This window comes from Gastrolobium bilobum, unplaced genomic scaffold (genome assembly GCF_033153095.1).
Source record: "Gastrolobium bilobum isolate Gb01-03AN ecotype WA unplaced genomic scaffold, APGP_CSIRO_Gbil_v1 utg84727, whole genome shotgun sequence".
NCBI classification, from domain to species: domain Eukaryota; kingdom Viridiplantae; phylum Streptophyta; class Magnoliopsida; order Fabales; family Fabaceae; genus Gastrolobium; species Gastrolobium bilobum.
This window is the reverse complement of record NW_026898560.1, coordinates 60,305-83,862: the sequence shown is the minus strand read 5'-3', so window position 1 is coordinate 83,862 and position 23,558 is coordinate 60,305. Positions and strand designations below refer to the sequence as shown.

At 32.9% G+C, this 23,558-nt stretch overlaps 1 long non-coding RNA gene across 2 annotated transcripts; it reads left to right on the top strand.

Moving 5' to 3' along the window:
* Positions 1-13,375: 13,375 nt before the first annotated feature.
* Positions 13,376-16,276, top strand: LOC133317397 (uncharacterized). 2 transcript variants are annotated; one of them, XR_009752308.1, is made up of 4 exons: positions 13,376-13,580; positions 14,654-14,692; positions 14,977-16,091; positions 16,189-16,276. It is a non-coding gene; the product is annotated as an uncharacterized LOC133317397 (long non-coding RNA). The 2 variants fall into 2 exon arrangements; XR_009752307.1 differs by lacking the exons at positions 14,977-16,091; positions 16,189-16,276 and adding an exon at positions 14,774-14,905.
* The last annotated feature ends 7,282 nt before the right edge of the window (positions 16,277-23,558 follow it).

Here is a 23,558-nt window from a genome sequence, read left to right as displayed (position 1 = left end):
TCAAGTTATTTACAAATTTAGCAAGCAAACTTGAATGCCCATCCTTCATCAATTGTGAGCAAAAATAGCTGACAAACACAAAGTAGAAATGCCACTTCTAATATGATATTGTTAGATATGGGGAAATGGATAAAACAAAATATAGATTTACAAAAATTTAATTAATTTATCCGGTAATATTTCGTCCAACCAAACAACTTTTTTCAACTTTACCAGCAAACTCATTTTCTCACAATTTCTCCAATGATTCTATTTATCTGGTAAAAAAAAATTCTCCTCTATCAAACGCTCCCTTAGTATATAACATGATTACACAAATCAAACCACGGCCCAAATATAATAATATTACTTCTATTCCTCATTATTTATTTATTTATGTTTTACACTTTTTTAGTGAAAAAAAGAGAGATGTAAAGTAAAAATATTAAATGGATTCACTGAATGTCATCTAAAAGGATATAAACTTATGTTCTTTCAGTGACTTACACAAAGTTTTATTGATAAAATTTTGTGTAAATCTAAAAAATTATTTGTTTTTCACTTTATACGTCAATAACATGACTAAGAGAAAAAAAAGCAACTTTTCATATTTACAGATAATTTTATATAAGAACACAAGTTTGAAAAATGATATGTAACAATAACAAAGGAGCAAAATTTCAAGACATGAAAAGAGTGTCATGTTGACTTGTGACACTGTTTTCTTCTTTTGCTTAAGCCTCGTCGACCGTGATCAATTCAAAATGCTTCATTCCACTATATTCCAAGCCAACTATGCTGAATTGCTGACTATTTGACCACCGTCCCCCAACCAAAATAATAACTGATTCACTCCAGTGGTCCACCCTAATCTAAATGGGGCAATACCTCATACCTTACTGTTACATCACAGGATTTGTACATGAAAATGCATAGAATAACTGCTGACACCATCGTTTGAACTTTGAACCTTCACTTCTCCAATAATATGAAACCAACTCATGTTTTTCTTTTAACAGTTCCTTAGTCGCTGTTTTTTATTCCCCTGTCGGTGGAGTAAGTATGCACTGTGACCACAAGAACCTATTTCATGACACGAAGGAATAAATCTTTATTACTATTGCTGTACCAAAGATTCAGTACATTTCATCAATAAAAATATTACATATTAACTAAAATTTTATTTTTTCTGTCAGATTTTTTCTCTCTCGTCTGATGTATAATGCTCTTGTTAATAAGATGCGCTGAATTTAAGTACAACAATAATATCAAAGATTTATTCGACATGAAGGCCCCTATGCTTCTTTCATGCTTGTTTGAAAATGGACTATGACTGTTGCTCTAGCTGGCTTCAACCAGATAAAAACATTGCAAAATTCAATGTGAATTCCTTATTTGATTATTTGGTTGAACGTACGGAGGGACCCAAGACCAAGAGAACATATTTTCTTCTAGGGTCAAAATTATATATGAATAATGATATTTTCACATTTTCTTCCTTTTTTTAAGAAAGGAAATTCAATAAACTGAAAAAGAAAATAATTATTTAATCTGAAACGGGACGAACACCAAAAGATTAACAATTACATCCTCGGAAAACATATTTGTTTTCAGCATCATGAAGTAAAATAGACTAAATATAGGTTGAACACATTTGTTTTATAACTAATCTATATATATATACACTTTACAACCAATAAGTAAAACATTTATCGTGTGTAAATATTTTTATCTATTTGTTTATTTTTAATTTTCTACACTACTACTGTTTTTGTCTTTTTTTACCTTAAATGCTTTTTAAAAAAAATCTATTATGCTACCAACTTTCCCAGAATGTCAGAGAATGTTGGTTTTTTTTTTTTTAAATAAAAATAAAACTCCCGAATTATTCTCCAGACGTGAACATACTTTATGCCTTGGCAAGGTCTTCTCGCCACAAATTCTAAATTCTTTAATATATCTCAAAAATTAGGAAGAAAATAAAACAAAAAAATAACTAATAATTATGAAAGTAAAACAATCTTTAAGAAGGGATTAGCATTTTTGCTTCGGTGGCAAAAAAAAATTCTACCACTCAAACATAAAAAAGAATGATCCCATCAGAATTCTTTATTGTTTCTCTTTCATTGTTTTATGTCTCTGTGTGCCAAAAAAAAAAATTCTATCACTGAACCAGAAATGATAATCCTCTTTAAGAATCAGATACTTATTATCAAATCTTTAATGTCTCTTATATTATAGGAAATAAAATTATCTCTTACACATACATAAAAATAGATAAGATCTTTCTTTTTTTTCTCTTTTCTCTTCACATGATCTCACATGGATCTCATACATTTTTATGTATGTATAGTAGATAATTTTATCACCTAAAAACATCAAACTCTATTATCTATTACTAAAAGGGATCCGTTGATTTTCCCTGTGTTCCGCTAATAAAACTATAAAAGTCATCATCATCCGAATGCAAATTAAGAGTTATATCCAACCATTAGTAGGATTCAATGGGATAAAGTAAAATTTGCAACTGGTCACTTGTAGAAGAAGTCTATTAGGAGTGGGAAGTTGCAGGCTTTTCGTGTTCGTAAGGAGGAATAGTGATCACCTACCGGTCAATGTCCTTAGCTTCTTTTCTTTTCTTTTTATAGTAAATATTTGAGATATGATACGTTCACAAATAATATAATAAATGAGTGCTCGACAAAATGAAAAAAAAAAAAATCTAATATACTTTGAGTAGTATCTCCAGTCTAATAAAATGTAACATGTATACCTAACTATAAATGTTGGTTAAATTTAAAACATTATTTAATGCATCTAAAATCAAATGAGTGGTTATTTCCAAAAAAAATAAAAATCAAATGATCAGTGGTTGAGAAGTAATACTCATATGGCACTCCAGATTTTCTCTACAAAGTGATACATTGCATAATAAATGGTGGTTGAGAAGTGACTCGTTCATTACTTTATGCCAGTCAAACTTTCTCAGCTTTTCATTTACTAATTTATAAGGCTTTCTCAAATTAAGATAAAAATTTAAGATATGATACCCAAACAAAATAATACATAAAGCAGATTAGGTTCGAAACTTGCTTGTATTTTTTAAACTCTAAATTTATATATCCACTTTTTGAAAGTAATTATGGTATTTCTCAATTAGCTATAAACACCAGATATTTGATTTTGTATATAAAAATTTGTCTGTCAGAATATTTGTTATATGATTATTAAAAACTATAGGAGCAAATATAAATTAGACAAAATGTCATATATAGTTAATAATAAAGACGTATATATAAATTAAAAATCAGACACTTTTTGATACTTACTTTTTCTTTTTCTTTTTCAAAAATAAAGACGTAAAAGTTTAGTATAGAGATTAAGTGTATGATTTTTATGATGATAAGAATATGTTAATGAATGCCCCTCGTCCAATAATTAATGAAGGACAATAGTTAAAAAAGTAAAAAATAAATAAAAATCACTACAAGAAAAAAATTTATTTGTGAAGACAAATTTCGTCATGAATTTTGTCACAAATGACAATTTTTGACACAAATAATTAAATTTCGTCACAAATAAACTTGCGACACAGAAATTTGTGACGATATTTACTTACGATGTAGGAATTTGTAACGAAATTTTATAAAATTTTGTTACTAATAAGATTTTTTCTTGTAGTGAATAAAATATTTGTTAACGAATGCTATTTAATGTATCAAGAACTCAAAAAGTGTTTCTTATTTTTAAAATTAAATAATATTAAATGCTCTTTAATTAATATCTTTGTACTAATTAACTAAACGTTTTATAATAATATTATTGTATAATCACCATTACGTTTTCAAAACATGCATAAAGAATGGGAACAAGTGGATCTTTTGTTTGGTTCATAAAAACAAGAAGATGCGAAAAAGATTTGTTCTATCAGATAATGCCAAAAAGATTTCTCTCTTCTCTTTCACTCCCAGTTACTTTTTTTTTCATATTCACAGAATGACGTGTATTCTAAGCTAGTTTTGAAATAGAAAAAGAAACCTATGTTTATTATCCAAATTCAACGTTAAATTCATCATTGACATAAATTGAAGGGATGGTAAATGGATAAGTAGGTATAATATATGTTCAACTTAGTTCAAGTTATACCCCTATTATCGGTGGACTAACTGGGCAAGCTAGCTTAGGTTTGCTTTTATTTAATTTCCATATAGTTCGTGATATATATTTCCTACACATAATTTTTAGTTATTTTAAACCTGTTGTAGTTCATTACAAATGAAAAGTAAATAAAAGAATTGGTAATAAAGATAAATAAAGGCTAAAGTGGGTGATGGTAGGAGGGATTCGTGCAGGCTGTCAGAAACTTTGCATGTCTTGGACTTTATCCAAAGAAACACTGCAATTTAATTGAATTAAATCATTTACGAGGAAGAAGTCTAGCGAAAGGTCATTATATAGAAAGGGTCCATCTCGTTTAAATGTTAAAAATATATTCATTCTTAAACTTTAGTAAATTAAAAATGATATATTTTAAATGAAATTTATAATAATTTTTTTTACTTATTTAATTTAAAAAAAAGTATTTCTTATATCTCAGGAGATAATTTTAGGAAAATATAATAATTATGTTGTAGGAATTCCTGCAACAAAAAAATAACTATATACTATATGGGTAGTATATAGTTATAAGAGATATAAAAAAAACTTTAATTTATAATTATGTACTACCCGTAGTACATAATTATAACGGGTATAAAAAAATATTATGTACTGTTCGTAATACATAGTTATTTTTTTTAAGATTTCGTGTTGCATGACATCCGAGGGATCCATAATTTTATCTTCTATAATTTCAAAACGATGTTATTTTAAGGTTTAGATAAAAAATAAATAGTATTTGATAATTTTACTTTCCTTTTATATCATGAATTTTATTAAAATATTTTTTATTTTTAATCTTAAATCCCAAAATAACATCATTTTTAGGGTTGCAGTAGATAAAATTATCTTCTAAAACACAAAATAGAAGAAACATTAATCCCTTAGTTTAAACATAAACTCATTTTAAAAGATACTTATTCTATTTCTATACCCACCATCTCCTGTGTTTAATTACGTTGTTTTGAAGAAAGTTTGATTCTCTCCAGCCACTACGATATATGTACTATGCTAGCTTCTTATTATCATCAAAATGCTAGCTTTTCAGCTTAACGAACTGCTAATGTTTCTGCTTTTTGAGATGCAAGAGTTCCTCCTACGTTCTTTGCTTCCTTTTCCATTAACTATTTTGTTAAACCTATGTTCATCAATGCTTCTATACTTACCCCACCAACAATAAATAAATAAAACATATTTATATCTTATGTTTCATGTTTTGTTTTATTCTATCTCAATTTTATACCCTGTGTTAAAAAAAATTAATTTATATTTATATCTATTTATATTAATATACTAACAATAAAAAATTTGCTGGTTGACTGAGTTATAATTTTTTCATATTTATATCTTATGTTTCATGTTTTGTTTTATTCTATCTCAATTTTTTTTTAAATAAATAAAACATGAAATGAATATTTTTATATAATAATCCAGCTGTTATGCTTTAACCAGTGAAACACACCCTTAGAAGTAAGTACATGTTGCAGCTATTGGCTTCTCTCTCAACTCAACAACCCGAACTCTGAAGGGCCCATGGCGAAGCAGGAGAATAAATGAAAATTGATAGTGGTGTCAAGTGGCCGTGTGGTAGAACCCACACATCATAAGCACGATTCAGAAAGTACTTTCTGGCTTTTGGTGCATCTGCATGCAAGCATGGGTCCCTGCTTATTCTCCCAAAATTTTCTCTTTTATTGTCTTCACATTTATACCATTCTTAAAATAGTATTCGTTGCATAAATTAGTCCTTTCAGAAATAACTCAAATCTACATTCTTATGTTTTTTTTTCTCTCGATAAAGTGACTCTAAAAAACTGATTCCGTGTTTGTATTTATTTTTTGGGAAAAGTATTTGTCCTGACACAATTTATATCATTTCACTCTCATAAAGAGGTGGGATCCACACTTTTATATTTTTCTGTTCACTCTCTCTCCTCCTTTATCTATTCCTTTGTCTCACTTAAAATGACACAATTTTACATCCTTTAAAATCATACACATTTTTCCCTTACTTTTTAGGTGTAAGTAAATTTTTTCCTTTTATATTTACTATCTCAACAGTAGGAGCGTAAATAGACTAGGCTAGGCTAAGCTTTGCCTTAAATAGGCCTGTATAAAAAATATTAGGTATGGCCTGACCTATTTGTTGGAAATAATCAAGTGTGAGTGAGTAGTGGTGAAATAAGTCCCACATAGGCTAGACTTAGACCAAGTGATGACCATATAAGTGCAAAAGACTCATAAACCTATAGCTTTAAGGTTTTGGGTTAAGATGTGGTGTTGGCCCACTTTGTTGTTTATCACTTGGTCCATTGGTGGATAAATCTCACTACAAGAAAAAATCTTATTAGTGTCGCAAATTTCGTCACTACATATGAAATTTCGTCACAAATTCCCGAGTCGCAAATTTATTAGTGACGAAATTTGATTATTTGTGTCGAAAATTTTTATTTGTGACAAAATTTGTGACGAAAATTTTTGTCACAAATAAACTTTTTTCTTGTAGTGTCTTTTGCAAAGGTTTTGGGTTCCCTCGTTCCATTTCCAACAGTGGTATCAGAGCCAACGATTTGGCTGAGCTAAGTATTTGGAGGCCTGTGCAGAAGGCTAGTGTGACCCTTAATATTTGAAGAGAAAAAGACTTCCGCAGAAGTTGCCCTTAGGGTAAGAATGATATTGGGCCTCACACTTGAGGGAGGATGTTGGAAACAATCAAGTGTGAGTGAATAGTGGTGAAATAAGTCCCACATAGGCCAGACTTAAACCAAGTGATGATCATATAAGTGCAAAAGACCCATAAACCTATAGCCTTAAGATTTTGGGTTGAGATGTGGTGTCGGCCCACTTTGTGGTTTATCACTTGATCCATTGATGGATAAATTCTTTGCAAAGGTTTTGGACTCCCTCGTTCCATTCCCAACACTATTAGCCTGCGTAGGCCCCAAATTCCAAATTACAAGTCTGGTCTGACCTATATTTAAAAAATAAAAGTCTTGGCTTAGATCTGTTTAAGCCTATTAAATTTTCAATGATTAAAAGAATAACTAAAATAATATTATTTTATTGTTCAAAATTATTAAAATAATAATTTTATTTATTATTTTAAATAAATAATATAATATAGGTCGGCCTGTAGGCTTATAGATCTAACATATACAAAAAGGTCTATGGCCTATTTTCTAAATAGATTTTTTTAAAAGTCTAGGCCTGTTTTATTTTACTATTTGTAATAAGTCAAGCCTGACCTAATATAGGCTAAGCTATAGGCTCCTGTAGGCCATCTTAGCCCATTTACACCCCTAAATTTTACTCTCTTTTTTGCTACACAGGGATCGTCAATTTAGACTATTAAATACATTTTGTTAGATGATATATATTCATAAATTTTATTACTAGCTTAAAATATTTATTAATATTGATTTTGCTAACAAAAGAGTATATCAATTTAAACTTGGAATAAAATACATAATATATTCATGAAGTGTTGATTCTATTTTCATATTTAGCATATAAAGTATATTTTTAAATATTAATTCTTTAATTTAGATATTGATCATATTATTCCTTTCATTTATATATATATATATATATATATATATATATATATATATATATATATATATATCCTCACTTAATTTATTTCTCGAGTCTCTATCACCCAAATTTGAATTTTCAATCAACTTTCCTTCAAGTGTATGTGAATCCCAACATTTATTTATTCTTCCTCAAACAGAAATTTCTTCGATTATTTATAAGGTTATCAACCAATTATTAACCAAGTCTTTGGCTCTACAACATGGGTTTGAATCCCTCAAACTTGAATTGTATCAACTACCATCTAAATACTTAACTCAGCCAAACTATTGGCTCTTACACCACTGTTAGATGAGCCAAAAGGGGTGGGAAAAACTACTACCAATGAGTTAATTTAGTTGGGTTTTTGACCACTATAGCCTTTTTTTAATAATTAATTATCAAATTGACCCTATTTATAAACTATTTCAAAAATTTAACCTCTCCAGAAAACATAACACCAATCTGCCCCTGTTTGACCGTTGACCATGAAGCCTACCCGGGTACACCCCTACCTACCCGGGTAAATTTTAAAATTTTTTACCTACCCGGGTACACCCCTTCCTACCCGGGTATATTTCTTGAATCTGGAAAATGTTTGAATTATTTACCCGGGTAGGGAGGGGTGTACCCGGGTAAATAATCATAAACTGATTGTGTGCGCCCATCCTCTTTATGTGAACAGCAAATGAAAATCTCTAAATTGAAGGACTAACGCATGGAGAACAAAATCTGAAAACAGGTTATTGATGAAAGATATTCCACTGGATCATATGCCTGAGATTAGTGAAGCAAATAATCAAGGTTCTGCTCCAACAAAGGATGCTATTACATGTCACCAGTCAGACAATTCAAAAAAATGTTCAGAATTAGAGGTGAAGGAATTGGGCGTTGACAAGCTTGAGTTGTGGAAAACTGTAAAAGAGACAACTGAAGATGGCAAGAGGAAGATGTTGGAGATGGTTGTCTCAGATGCTCAGAAATTGGCCATTCTTAAAATGACTCTGCAAGGTTTGAAAAAGAAACCAGAAACAAAGAAGAAAAGCAAGAAGAGAAAAGCTTGAGTTATGATTATTTACCCGGGTACACCCCTCTCTACCCGGGTAAATAATTCAAACATTTTCCAGATTCAAAAAATATACCCGGGTAGGGAGGGGTGTACCCGGGTAGGTAAAAATTTTTAAAATTTACCCGGGTAGGTAGGGGTGTACCCGGGTAGGCTTCATGGTCAACGGTCAAACAGGGGCAGATTGGTGTTATGTTTTCTGGAGAGGTTAAATTTTTGAAATAGTTTATAAATAGGGTCAGTTTGGTAATTAATTATTAAAAAAGGCTATAGTGGTCAAAAAGCCTAATTTAGTTACACCAAACACAATCACTAAATACTTGGGTAGCTTAGTTGGCAGCTGAGCTCCCAAGGGATTGCTTAGTACAGGGATCATACCCTGCCTCAAGCAGTTTCTTGGAAAACCTTTGGGGGCCAGAGGATAAGTCAAAAATCTTCGGTTGAGAGATTAGTCTCGTCCTTTCTCCGGTTGCGAAGCTTAGTGCACCCACTGTTACAATGAGGGGCTAGCCCAAACGGGCTGTACCCCGAGGGCATGGTGCCCGGAGAAGGTTGAATGGGTGCGTTCTTCTACCTCACTTAATCCTTTTATTTGGACTTCATCAAACCTTTGGGGGCCAGAGGATAAGTCAAAAATCTAGGGCTAGCCCAAACGGGCCGTACCCCGAGGGCATGGTGCCCGGAGAAGGTTGAATGGGTGCGTTCTTCTACCTCACTTAATCCTTTTATTTGGACTTCATCACCACATATACTTAAAGGAAAATATTACTCTCCTTTTGCATAAGATAACATATTCCATGCTCCCTCACTTCGATTTTTGCACCCCACTTTTTTCTCTTGTAATGGTGGGACCCACCTATATTCTCTCTACAACATAAGATTACTATTTTATGTGAAATGAGACTAATAAAACCCATACTTAAATTCCTGACATTACCTTCGTAGGGATTATATATACGGAATCTTTACCCTTAAAAATTATTTTTTTCATTATGCAAATTTTACCTTATACGTAAACTTGACCGTTAGATTCCTTATCGATGTTCTGCGATCACTTTTACTTGTAACAATTTTTAGCATTTAATTATCACCACCTAGATGTATTCTTACAACCGTTGGAAACATTATCTGAAAACAAAAAATTATATTGAAAATCATATATTTAATAATTTAAATTTAATTATGATATAGATATTCTTAATAAAATATTGGATAAAGATTTATAGTGCACAAATGAGGCAACATAAATATATAGCTAGAATTTAATTAGGAGATTGGATCCTTCAACTAATTCTTTCTGCTGAGAGCCAAACATACTATTTAGATCAACTAGTAAAATGGAGAAGTCGATCTGTGGAAATTTGCTTGGATCTTGATTCGTGGTCCTTTGCCTACTTGCAGTCAATTAGTGGGGTAGATGCACCCCAAAATGTTTGCATAGGATGCGGATGAATGTCTCCCTTGTTCTTCCTTATCCCAGTAGGTAGGCTAAATTTATTTCATTTTCAATTGGAAGCAATAACCAAATAGCTAACTTTCACTATCATAAGGATGTCACATATACGGGTTAAGAATAAATTTTTTTACCACCAATCCTAGTCAATGATTTTCTTGTATCCAATGACTCGTACACCTAATAAATTAGAGAACTTAGATCTAAATAAAATCAATAACTAAAATTGATGATATAACTTACACTAATTAAAATGTCACATATACCGGTTAAGAATAAATTTTTTACCACCAATCCTAGTCAATGATTTTCTTGTATCCAATGACTCGTACACTTAATAAATTAGAGCACTTAGATCTAAATAAAATCAATAACTAAAATTGATGATATAACTTACACTAATTAAAATAATCTTATTCTATATATATATATATATGGGTCAGAATATATGTGTGTGTACGCACATGTCTTAACTTATATCAGTGTACATGAAGAATAATTTTTACACTCAATCTTAGTTGTTATTACTTAATGCATTTAACGACTCATGTGACTAAAAAATTATAATTTAAATACAAATAAGGTCAATGATTAATAATGTACGTAACAGTTACACCACTATAAATTTATCTTTCCCTCTCTCTATATATAGGATAAGACGCGAAGGGGCGATAAAGACTATTCATCCGTGTAAGTAGAGGTGGCAAAGTGAGCGTTATCAATCCATCAAAAAAATAAGTCAGTTTGCTTCACTCCGCTTTTGAAAGTGGGCTAAGAAACCCAGCTTGGCCCGTCGACCAAAATTTATTTTACACTAATCTGTCTCGCCCCGCTATCAACTTGCCAAAAATTAAATCAGCTCATTCCACCCCGTCTAGTTTGGCAGACACGGCGAGTTTGTCTACCGAGTCTAGCCCATTTTACCGACCCTATATGTGTGAGGTATGGTATGTACGATATTTTCTTTTCCCTAATTATACACCAATAACTTGTCGACTCCATTACCAATTTCATAATTTTCTCCTTTCCCTTGATTTTGTCGGCTTATCATTTCAACTAGCCTAATTTCTTTCTTTTTCTCTTGGGATTGAGAATCATAACCCCACTAGTGCAGAAAACGTACAAATACCACCCCAACCCAACACCACATATTGTTCTCTTTCTTTCTTTAATAGAAAGTAGACACACTCACACAGGTGTTTTCTCATCTACTCTTTCTTTATTCTATGGACAAAAGTGAATGAAAATTTGCCTGGTACGTAAAGCTCCATTATTTACCTTTCTGCAAATATAGTTCTCTCTGTACGTCTCTCTTGTTGGGATGGTCTCTCGCTCTCTTCACACTGTTGCTTGATTGTTCCATGTCCTTGTCCACATGCCCTTCTCCTCGGTGGAAAAGTGCCTGAAAGCTTGATCTGTCATCATGACTATCTTTGATAGTGTGTACCACTAAAGTGACTCAACGAAACAAAGAAAGACGAACAACAGAAAAAGTAGGTTTTGTTTTCATATTTGTTTTTTAATAAAAAATATTACTCTCCTTTTACATGAGATATCTTCTCTCATGTTCTCTCATTTCGATTTTCATATAACACTTTATTTTTTTCTTGTAATGGTGGGACTCACTTATTTCCTCTCTACAACTTAAAATAACTATCTTGACCCTTTTTAAATTTATTTGTCCTTTGAGTCTCTAGGAAAAAGGAAAGCTTGTCTATTGTTGAGTATCTTCCTTATACAGCAATGCTTGGATTATACTCCAATGTCTCGAGTGAAATGAATAAAAGAATACATTAAAAAATTTAAGGATGGAAAAGGAAAAATAAAAATTAATTTGGATAATGTTATATAAACACACCATATGTGGATTATAAGTGAATATTTTAAATTTGGTTGAAATAATCCAACAAAAATTAAAACGTCACGTTTTATAAACAATATTATCAATATACTACGGTTTAAATTTTATTGAAATGACACGTTTAAATTTTACTAGCCCCACCACTGTAATTGTTTTCTTAACCTGTGACCGGTTCCTATTAAAGATATAAAAAATTATTAATGTAGTCTCCCTTACAAATATAAATTTTTAGGTTGAATTGATTCTTTACATGGTATCATAGTCTCGATCTCCCGGGTTCGATTCTCGCTGCTCTCCATTTCTTTGTGAAATTTTTTAGCATAGATAGGCTGAGTCTGATGCATCATCCATCTTTCAAGCCCAATGAGCTTTCTTGTGAGGGGGCATTGTTAAAAATATATAAAATTATTAATGTATCCTGACCCACAACCTTAAGCTTTTGGGTTAAATTGGTTCTTTACCATGTAAAGAAACAATTCAACCCAAAAGCTTAAGCTAGTGGGTGAGAGCTTTTTTAATGGTTTATAATATTATCTAACACACCCTCTCACAGGAGAGCCTATTGGGCTTGAAAGATGGATCATGCATCAGGCCCAGTCTACCTGTGCTAAGAAATTCCACTAGAAAGCGGAGGCGGTAAGGATTGGACTCGTGACCTTGTGGTCACTGAAACTCTGATACCATGTAAAGAACCAATTCAACCCAAAAGCTTAAGTTGGTGGGTGAGGACTTTTTTAATGGTTTATAGTATTCTCTAACATGTCCCTTCACAAGAGAGCCCATTGGGCTTGAAAGGTAGATGATGCATCAGGCCCAGCCTAACTGTACTAAGAAATTTCACAAAGAAAACAGAGGCCGACGAGGATCGAACCTGGGACACTGAAGCTTTGTTACCATGTAAAGATCCACTTCAACTCAACACCTTAAGGTTTTGGGTTGAAGTGGATCTTTACAGTTCTGTTGGTTCCACTACATAACTAGCCCTATAGACTAAGACAGTTGGACTTGTTCCTACTAGTCATGTTGCAAGATATTGGCTATTCATCTTTCCAAACACTCAAATCACCTTATTTCTCTACCTAACTCGATATGAGTCACATGATGTTACCATATGGCACAATATTGTTTGTCTGTCTTACCTAACGCTTCCTTCTTCCCTTATATAACCCCTCTCCTCCAACACACTAAACTCACCAGTTTCCACTTCCACCTAAATACCTAACCCTTCCTTATATATCTCCTAAAAGAAATTGGGGCTACAAGACCATCAAATTGTTTCTCGCTTGACAACTAGATATGACACCAGTGATAAGCAACAGTTTGTTATGGAAGTTGTTGACGATGATAATGTGGCGTACGTGATAGATGCATTTTTGAGCCAATCGTAGCAAAGATTCATTGAGTTGTATATATAAGTGGACTCTGGTGAACACTATTTATGTGAACCTTCATTGTGTCCAATTAGGGTGGATATCAACATGTAGTGGAAGGTAAGTATATGAAATGCATCATTAATTGAAACTAGTTGGTTATTTGGTTCATTCTTTTAATTAGGTTTTGTTTATGTGCAAGACACAGTGATTAATTTATCTCCATAGATATCTCCAACAAAGCTCATGTGTGTCTTATTAAGTATGTGTACCTAATTAGTTTTTGTTGCAAGTAATATCGATGTCATTGTGATGTAGGTTATATCACATCAATAGATAATTTGACAGTACTGGTTTGCAAAGACTTCAGAACTTGGATTATTATATAAAAGGGCTTTATTTGTCTTATGTTGCTCCAAAAATTTTATCTTATGTTATAGAGTCAATTATCGTGGGGTCCATCATTTTAAAATAGGAAATAAAAAAATGCACAAATATGTGTAACAACATCTATTAATATATAAAAGGAAGATACAACATTGGAAAGTTTATTGATGTGTCGCTCTCTCCTTCAATATCAGCCTTGTGTTCACACTAAAGACACTTTGAAATATTTCTTCTATTAGTAACTTTTCAAATTTAAAAATCAAACTTCATAGGTGGAAAAAAAGTGCAGCATTCTTTTGGTGAGGTCTAGCTGTATTAATATCCCACAACTTTCTGCATAGACAATTGTTATAAGCATTAAAAATAAAAATTTATATTTTAATTTTAATCGTAAAATGTAAAAATGAGTTAAAAGAATGGAAAATATTTCGTGTATAAATATCATATGTATTACTAGGTTTTTTCGTTTTATCATCAGCTTTTTTGCTTCTTCACCTTCTCAATTTGTTTATCTGTATTATCTAATATTCTTCATCTTCTCAACTTGTTCTTCTGCATTATCTAATATATCGTTCGTTATGTACTCCATATATGATTTTATAAAGGACCTTAATCCATTCAAGCAGGAGTGAAGGATTAAGGTCAGGGTGGTTAGGACTTGCAAGGTTTCTAATTTTCAACGTAAAGATTTTGACGACAATTTGGAGATGGTTCTATTAGATGAAAATATAATACTTTGCATTTCTTTTCCCAGCTCTGTTGTGATATGGTTTGGTTTTTTTTTAACTAATGTATGTCTTTTGCAGGGTGAAAGGATCCATGTTACTGTCAAAGGATCTTTACAGGTCTGGTAAAAAATTTGTGAAGGAGATGTCTATTTTATAAAATAAAAAAATAGGAGTTGGATTAAGTAGTGATAATTTCAGGCCAACTAGACATGATTATTGTCTATCTTTCAACTTGAGAACGGATGTTAAATCGACTGTTGATGCTACTATTCCTGCCAATGGATTCAATTTTGTTGATTTTGACGTTATTGAGAAAGATTCGCTGGCTCTCCTTATTTAGTAGGTAGTATAATTTCTCTCTGATTTTAGTTATATCTTTATTGTGTTGATAACATTGACAGGTGAACAAATTCTTTGTTCTGTAGACATCATCGGTTTACTATCAGAAATTGGGAAGTTCGTGAGCATGTTGTCTCCAGTAGGAAAACAAAAATGGTTGCGTTGACCTCAGGTATTTTTGTCATATCGATATGAAATATATATTGATTTCTTACTATCACTGCGGAAATGGGGTTAACAAGCACAGGTACACTTTGTGGGAGCAACATGTAGATGAAGTGCAGACTTTCTTGGCAAATAATCAATCTTCTCATAACGTGATAATTTTTCAGCTTGCAAGGATAAAGGGTTTTAGGGGTATTTTTGGATTTTTCTTAATAATTTTTATTCTTGTGTTTTAGTATGTTTCTTTTCTTAACTTTGTTATACCCTGTTTGTTTCTCTGTATCTCTCTCTCTTACGTCTTCTTAATTGTATAGGTAAAATAGGAATAATGAATACAAAATATATGCAAGGATTCTTTTGGATTCCAATGTACCAGAGATTGTAGAATTAAAAAAAAGGTGGACTATATATTTTTAAACTGCGTGTAAATTAATATACATACATGTGTCGTCGATGAAGCATTGATTTGAGTATATGCACAAATTGCTTGCTATTATATTATGTTTTAGGCTTACATATGATCCGATAGAAAGAGTATGAGGTTGACTCAGTTGTCCAACCAATCATCATATTCTTTTGAAAATGATTTTCTGATAGAAACTAAAGGAAGTCTATCAGTGATATTAAGAATTGCAGTGACATTACCACGTGCATTATTTATGGAGCCATAAAATCAATTGAACGCAGGTACAACTGGTGGTACAAGTCCTATAAGAAATGTTCATATTCTGTTTGTGAAGATTTTGAAAAATGGTATTGTAAGAACTTCTAGAAACATTGGGATAATTATTATCCTAATTAAGATTTTTTGTCTCTAATTTTTAGTTTTGTTATAAAATCATTCCTTTGTGATGTGTATCTAAGACCGCTGGTGTTAATGTGTGACAGATTTAGTGTTCAAGTAAGAGTGGTGGATAACACGAATTCTGCATCTTTCATATTGTTCGATAGAGATTGTGCTACTTTATTGGGAATGAGTGATGCTAGTATACGCGAGCAGCATTTCAAGCGGGTTTGATTCTCATTCCTCACATTTTCACAACACTTAGGTATTCTTCTATTTAGTAATTCACTTTAAGAAATTAATTTTGTGGAATATTTTTTTGTAGGATGCTGATTTGGAGCATTATCCTGAAGAACTTAAAGTTCTTAACGACAAATCTATGTTATTTAATGTGAAAAAAAAAGAATTTAGACTCATACAATGGGCCAAAATATCAAGTTTCAAAAGTTTGCAGCACTGAAATTATTATCACATCATTTCTTAAGTATGTGGTGGACTCAAATGTATGTTGTTTTTATTTAAAATCATCGTTTCATTATACTAATTCTTTGCATTTTTTTTACTATTCAAAAATTTACAGGATGAATCTATATTCGATAATGCTTGCGACAATGATATTGTATAAGGAGAACTGGGAAGAGTTGCAATATCTAAAAATTATTATCGAATTTGATCAATTAATTAGTGTGTGCATTATCATTTCATCCAATTTTAAGTTTATTTCATATAATTTTAATTTCTTACTAGGATATTGAGAGTCAAACATGTTAGAGTTCAAGTGATGCTAATGTTTCTCTGTCTTTGTTGACACTGTCTGTGAATTATAATGATATCGTTGAAGACAAATTAAATTCTTCGATTGTCCATCTTGTTAAAAAGATTAAACTGGAGAAAGAGTTAAGTACTTATCCATTAATTGTTCATTTGTTCTGTACTTTATTGGCTGAAATTTTGCAATTATTTGTAGAAACAATATGACTAATATATAATATAGTACACTGACACATGAGGAATATTTCAAAAAAATAGTTTTGATGATGAAGTTGTGTATGGAAAGAATTGCTATGGGTGTTGTTGAAATAGGATTTGAGCCTTATTTGATGTTTTTTCATTTGATTGATTGAACAATTGTGGATGGTTGTGAAATGTTTTGCAAGATGTTATGATGCATCGAGATATTTAATACAAATCTCTATGATTGTATATTTCTATATAAATTTTTTTGTATTAGAAGTTGGAGAGACACAGTAATAGCAATATATCTTCACTCATTGTTGCATTGGAAATCGAATTACTTTGCACAATGTAATAGCCCATTACGTACCGGTATTGTTAACATTGATTATGATATTAAGCGCAGTTACAATCACAACAGTTTATTTAAAAATACAAGTAAACTTTTTCATTTTCATTACGTAAGCATTTGAAAACAATACAAAACGTAATGATATAAATTGTGATCATAACTGAAATCTATACGCGGAATTAACATTACACACGCTTAACTATAATACAATGTTTACTTTAAGTTGCTAAGAGGTTCCCATAAACCAACTTAGCATAAATCTTGCTTTTCCACTTTTCCTAACATTGAACATGCTTCTGTCCTTTCACTATTGGGCATGATCCACACATTATTAGTTTTCCATCTTTTAGTATGTTAAAATAGATACAATTAAATTTCCAACAAGGTATCACACACCTCATTTGGAGTTCTATAACTCCGGATATGCTCATCATAAGTTGATCCTTTAAACTGGTAATGATCCATATACTTAATGATACTAAAACTTAATATGATATAGCCCTATGTTTTAGCTTCATATAGGCCCAAACCTCACTCAATTTAGAGCCCTATAGCTCAAGTTATATCCATTTTACTAAATCATGTATGAGCTAGGAACGTGTGACGTTCCCCCATACACGGGACGTTCCCTATACATATAAGTCATTCCCTAGGGTCATTCTCAAGAGTTGTTCCCCTTCTGGTTCGTTCCCACCATCTGAACATAAGGCATTATCGTCCCCTAAACAACAGTCGTTCCCGTTCCTACTATCGTAACATTACCTCCATTTTAACATTTTAAGGTTTAACAGCGTTAGTTCTAATCCAAACTGGGAGTGATCCACTAACCAGAAAATTCTGAATTTTGGATACAAGAAACTATATTCACAGGTCTTTAGTTTGACATATCATAAGCCTAATTTGAGTAAGAAATAAGGGAGATATGAATTTTGAAAACTGCTTATAGAAGCTGCGCTCTACAGCGCGAAACAGAGTAGTCTGTATTCATTTGAAAACTGGGAAAGTTCTACTACTCCGAATGATACCAAATTTTGACACAATATAGCTGACATCTTAAGCTTTAAAATGATATATGGAACGTCCCTATTGAACCTTTGTGGAGGAACATATACTCTCCCAAAGTTAGCCTAAAAACTGTCATTTTAGTATAAATTTCGGCGGCACCTCCTTTGCTTATTCAACCTATCCCACTTTATCAGAATGTGTTATTATGCATCAAGGGTACCTAAATTTAGGGGTGAAAGTGGGCTGGGCTGGGCCGAGCTTTGCCCCAAAAAGCCCAAGCCTACGTCAAAAAATTTCAATTTGGCCCGGCCCAAGCCTAGTATGAGTCTAACGGTTAGCCTGGTTTGGCCCGTTTATGAAAAAAACAAATGGCCTGGCTTGACCCGTTAGCCTGTTAATTTTTAACTTCCAAGCAGAACCATGAATCAACTTTACAAAGTACTCAAATTCTGTTGCTACACCAAAAATCATAATTTCAACGTCCAAACAGAATCATGAATCATAACAAAACTAATACAATATGCATTTAAGTCATTTTCAAAAGCAAAATGCTCAAATTAAATAACATATATTTCATCAGATCCAACAAACAAATCCATACTATGTAAATTAAAATAACTACATGAATCCAACAAACACATCATGATGCTTGTAGTAAGTATAACCTCTGCCAAAAATCTTTTAATATATTCATATACACAATCTAACATGTTGAGATGTTGGTTCCTCCTATATAAGAAATAAAGTAAGATTTCTATTAAAATATAATCGAATATGATTAAGTTATAAATAATTGCAATTGATTAAATTTATATCTTTTTTTTTTCTTCAAGGCATACTTACTCTATTTTATTTTATTTAAAATAAATAGTACAATATAGGCCAGCCTGTAGGCTTATAGGCCCGACCTTTTGAAAGTGGGCCTACGGCCTTTTTATTAAACATGCTTTTTTAAGGCCCGAGCTCGGCCTATTATACAAAATATACTAGGTCAGATCTAGCCTGATATAGGCCGAGCCGTAGGCCCCTGTAGGCCGGCCCGGCCCAGTTTCACCCCTATACCTAATAGACAAGGGTGGCACTGAAGGACCAACAATGTCTTGGTGCTCTTACAACCCACAACAATTTAACATATTCTCATCCATTTATGATTCATTACATACTTTATCAAAACTTAGAATTATTACAATCATATTGTCCCATTTGCTTGCATTCTTACAATAGATACATAATCATAACTTAAATTAGGCCTATTTCCCTTTCATCACATAAATGCTTTACATATTACACAAGGTCTATGAGTTCACATTTACAATTTTCCAAATGATAAATAATACAATTAAATATTCCAAAGTACAACGTGATAAATCAACAACTAGACTTAGGCAAATTATGGCATGAACAAGTATACAATATGCATAATCCTAAATCAATATACAATGTTCATGCCCTAAGTCTAGCCTATGCCAAAGTGGTCTCAAAATGCAAAAATCCTCCAATCTCCAAGTGCTCAACCTATGGGCCTCTTGCCCACAGCTCCAGTCCCACTGCTACTACTTGAAATAATGCCCCAAATACGAGATGAGATATACGAATATATCTCAGTAATCCAGAGGTTCTGGAGAATACTCCGCCCAATGGCTCACTTCAATGCATATCAATAATATAATACAACATTTAAAAATGGGATAAAGCAAGGGATTTAGTGAAGTAGGGAAGCATAGGGAACAAAATACGATGAAGCTGGAATGGTCGATGCCAATACCACGCAACATCCGGCCGTGGCCTCGGCACATAGCTTGGGTTCCAATCCAAGGAAGTGTTCTCAGAACATCAACCAAGGTACCCTTCATCCATATCCACCCGATACTTCCTAGTGTGCTCCTCTACGGATGACACATCACGACCCCAGGTCAACTGGAACTCCCTCATGGAGACCTATCCAGTGGAAGTCCGTAACGCCCGAAGGCAACTGTCTACTGGCCAGAGACTCAGTACATCCTATGTACCACTAACATACAATAATGCATGAACATGTTATACTACATTACCAACATACACCTCCAACCACTACCCTCAACGAGCATGGTGGAGCACACACGGGGATCAAACCCCAGTACTAAGGGATTACCTATTAGAAGCTCCCAAACTTTGTAGCTTCAAGAGTTAGTCCTCTACAGTCATGTCCGAGGAAGGCCACCTACAATGATCACACATATATGACCATCAATTAACTTGTCCAACAAATAACATATTGCAATCCCTCCATCACACTATAGGTTCGACCACAAGGCCCAACTTAGGGGTGGCAATATGGGTTGAACCCGACGGGTCAACCCGCCAACCTGCCAAAACGGGGCGGGGCGGGTTACACACCTCAACCCATCTCAACCCGCCCCGTCAAGTAGCGGGTTAACACGGGTTATGGGCTGGGCGGGGCGGGTTAACCCGCGGGTTTTTATTATTTTATTTTATTTAAAAATGTTAAAAATATATAACGTTAAGACTTAAGAGCTCCTGTTTCACCCTTTTTTTTTCCTGATTCTGATCTGAAACTGAAACCCTAAGAGCGCCTCCTAACCTCCTTCTTCGGATCGGACCTCACAGGCTCACACTTACAGTCTCTGCCTCTCACTCTCACTCTCGAGCAGTACTCACTTCAAGGCTCCAACGTTAGCACTCACTCACTTTATCTGGTATTCTGGCAATCTCTTTCTCATTCACTTTATTCAAAAAAAAATTCTAATCTTTCTCTTTGACTGTGATAGTGGCTCATCGGTGAAAGGGAAAAACTCATTTGAGTTCTGTGCTCGGCAGTGATCTTTTTTTAACACTTGGAATATTAACTCAGGTATACTCAATCATAAACTTATCTGCTCCTAAGTTAAGCTAAAAAGGGCAGCCTTGACCAAAGAAGTCGTTGCACTACATGAAGACAAATAGACATTATTTCTGTCATTCTGTGCATAACGACCAACGAAGATTTTTGGGTTTTTTTTTTTATAGACAAGTCCAAATATATGTTAGTGTCAGAAGTTTTTTTTTTTAATTCTGGCTTGTTATTGTTTTGATAAATTAACCCATAGATCTGAACCATAATATAGTTTTATCAAGCATCAATTTTATTAATATCATAGATGGGTCTTATATTTTCCTTGTCTTTGATGCCTTCTTCATTGCTGTTAACATAGAACCAAAACAACGAGTTATCAGTGTAGGTTGTTCTCTATTTTATTTAAATTTATTGATTCAATGGAATATTGTTTTTGCTGAAGACATTCAGTTTGATATAATGGAGCCCTTTTCAGTCATCAAAGTTGGAAAAGAATAATGTGATGTCTCCTGAACATGATATGATAACTGGTACAAGACATCTAGATATGTTGAGGAACGAGGATAATACATGCTGCAAGAGAGCTCGTGTGATTTGTTTTGGAGTTTATTTGCTTGAATGGTCTTTCTGTACTAATTATTTTTTTTAATGCGATAGCAAATTGAAATTGTCTTGAATTAAAAAAAAAATCATGTAGCATTGATAATGATATTATTATAATGTGCTGTTTTTTTTTTTACTTTGAGTAAATATCTTATTATAATGTGCTATTTCAGGCCTATCTTATGGAATCAGTTAATAATACTAGTGATGTTAATTCTGAAAATTTGGACATTGAGATTGAAGAAGGGTCTCAATCGATTGAACCGACTAAACAAAAGGCCAAGTCAACAACATCAGAGTGTTGGAAATATTTCACAAACATAGGACCGGGTGAAGATAGAATTGATAGGGCAAGATGCAATGCTTGTAAGCAAGAGTACAAAGTGGGTGGAAAGCAGTATGGTACGTCAAGTTTAAACCGTCACTTACCTAAGTGCAAACAAATAAAATATGAAGATGTTGGTCAAGTCATGATAGATATGCAAGGAAAACTAAAGTCTATGAAAATAGATCAAAAGGTATCACGTGAGATGTTTTCTGAAGCGGTTATTGAACACGGTATGCCCTTTAAGTTTGCTGAGTATAAGAAGTTTAGGCGTTGGCATTCTTACCTTTGTCCTGATTTGATTCACATTTCTAGAAATACTCTTAAAAAAGAAGTCTTCAGTTCTTACATGAAAGAGAAAGAAAATCTTAAAAACACATTGGCTACCATCCGTAATAGGATATGCTTAACCTCGGACTTGTGGACAGCCGTTAATGGTAATGGTTACATATGTTTAACTGCTCATTGTGTTGATACAAAGTGGAAGCTAAACAACAAAATTCTCAACTTCTGTCACGTTCCTCCTCCTCACACTGGATTTGAGTTGTCACAACAAATACTTGATATGCTGAAGGACTGGGAAATAGAGAAGAAGATTTTTAGCATTACTCTGGATAATGCATCTGCCAATGATACTATGGTAAGTCTTTTGAGAAGTCAACTCAATATGCAAAATTGGTTGTTATGTGATGGAGCTTTTTTTCATGTGTGTTGTTCTGCACACATATTGAATCTGATTGTTCAGGAAGGATTGAAAGTTTCTAGTGATGCTTTGAATAGAATCAGAGAGAGTGTCAGATATGTAAGGAGTTCAGAAGGTAGAATGAAAAAGTTTAAAGAATGCATGGAACAAGTTGGTGATGATAACGATGTAACTGGGATGTGTGTAGATTGCCCTACCAGATGGAATTCCACTTATTTAATGCTTGACGGTGCTGTCAAATATCAACGTGTGTTTGCAATTCTCCAGTTGAATGATAGAAATTTTAAAGATTGTCCTTCAGTAGATGATTGGAAAAAAGGAGAGAATCTTTGTCGGTTCTTGCAGCCATTTTTTGAGATAACCAATTTGATTTCTGGCACTTCTTATCCTACTTCCAACTTGTATTTTCTGCAAGTTTGGAAAATCCAGCGTGTTCTAATTCGTATGAGAAATGATAAAGATGAAGTTGTAAAGAGAATGGCTGAAAGGATGATGGTGAAGTTTGAGAAATATTGGAATGAGTATAGTGTTGTGCTTGCACTAGGAGCAGTTCTTGACCCTCGCGTGAAGTTTTCTACATTATCTTATTGTTATTCAAAGATTGATGCTAGTACATCTAATGAAAAAGTAGAAAAGATAAGGATAAAGTTGTACGAGCTCTTTGACAATTATGCAAGAACTTTTTCTTCCAATGTCAATGTTCAAGGTGATGTCAGCTCAAGATCTTCAAGTCAAGGGTCAAAGGATAAGAAGGGGTGGTCTGATGAATTCATTGATGTAAGTTTATCTATATTTTAACATGATAATTTAATTAGTGTATTTTTTAAACTTTATCATATTTTAATTTTCATGTGTTTTCACTTGTCAAATATGATTGATAGGAATTGAAAATGCACAACCATGACCTTGCAATTAATGCT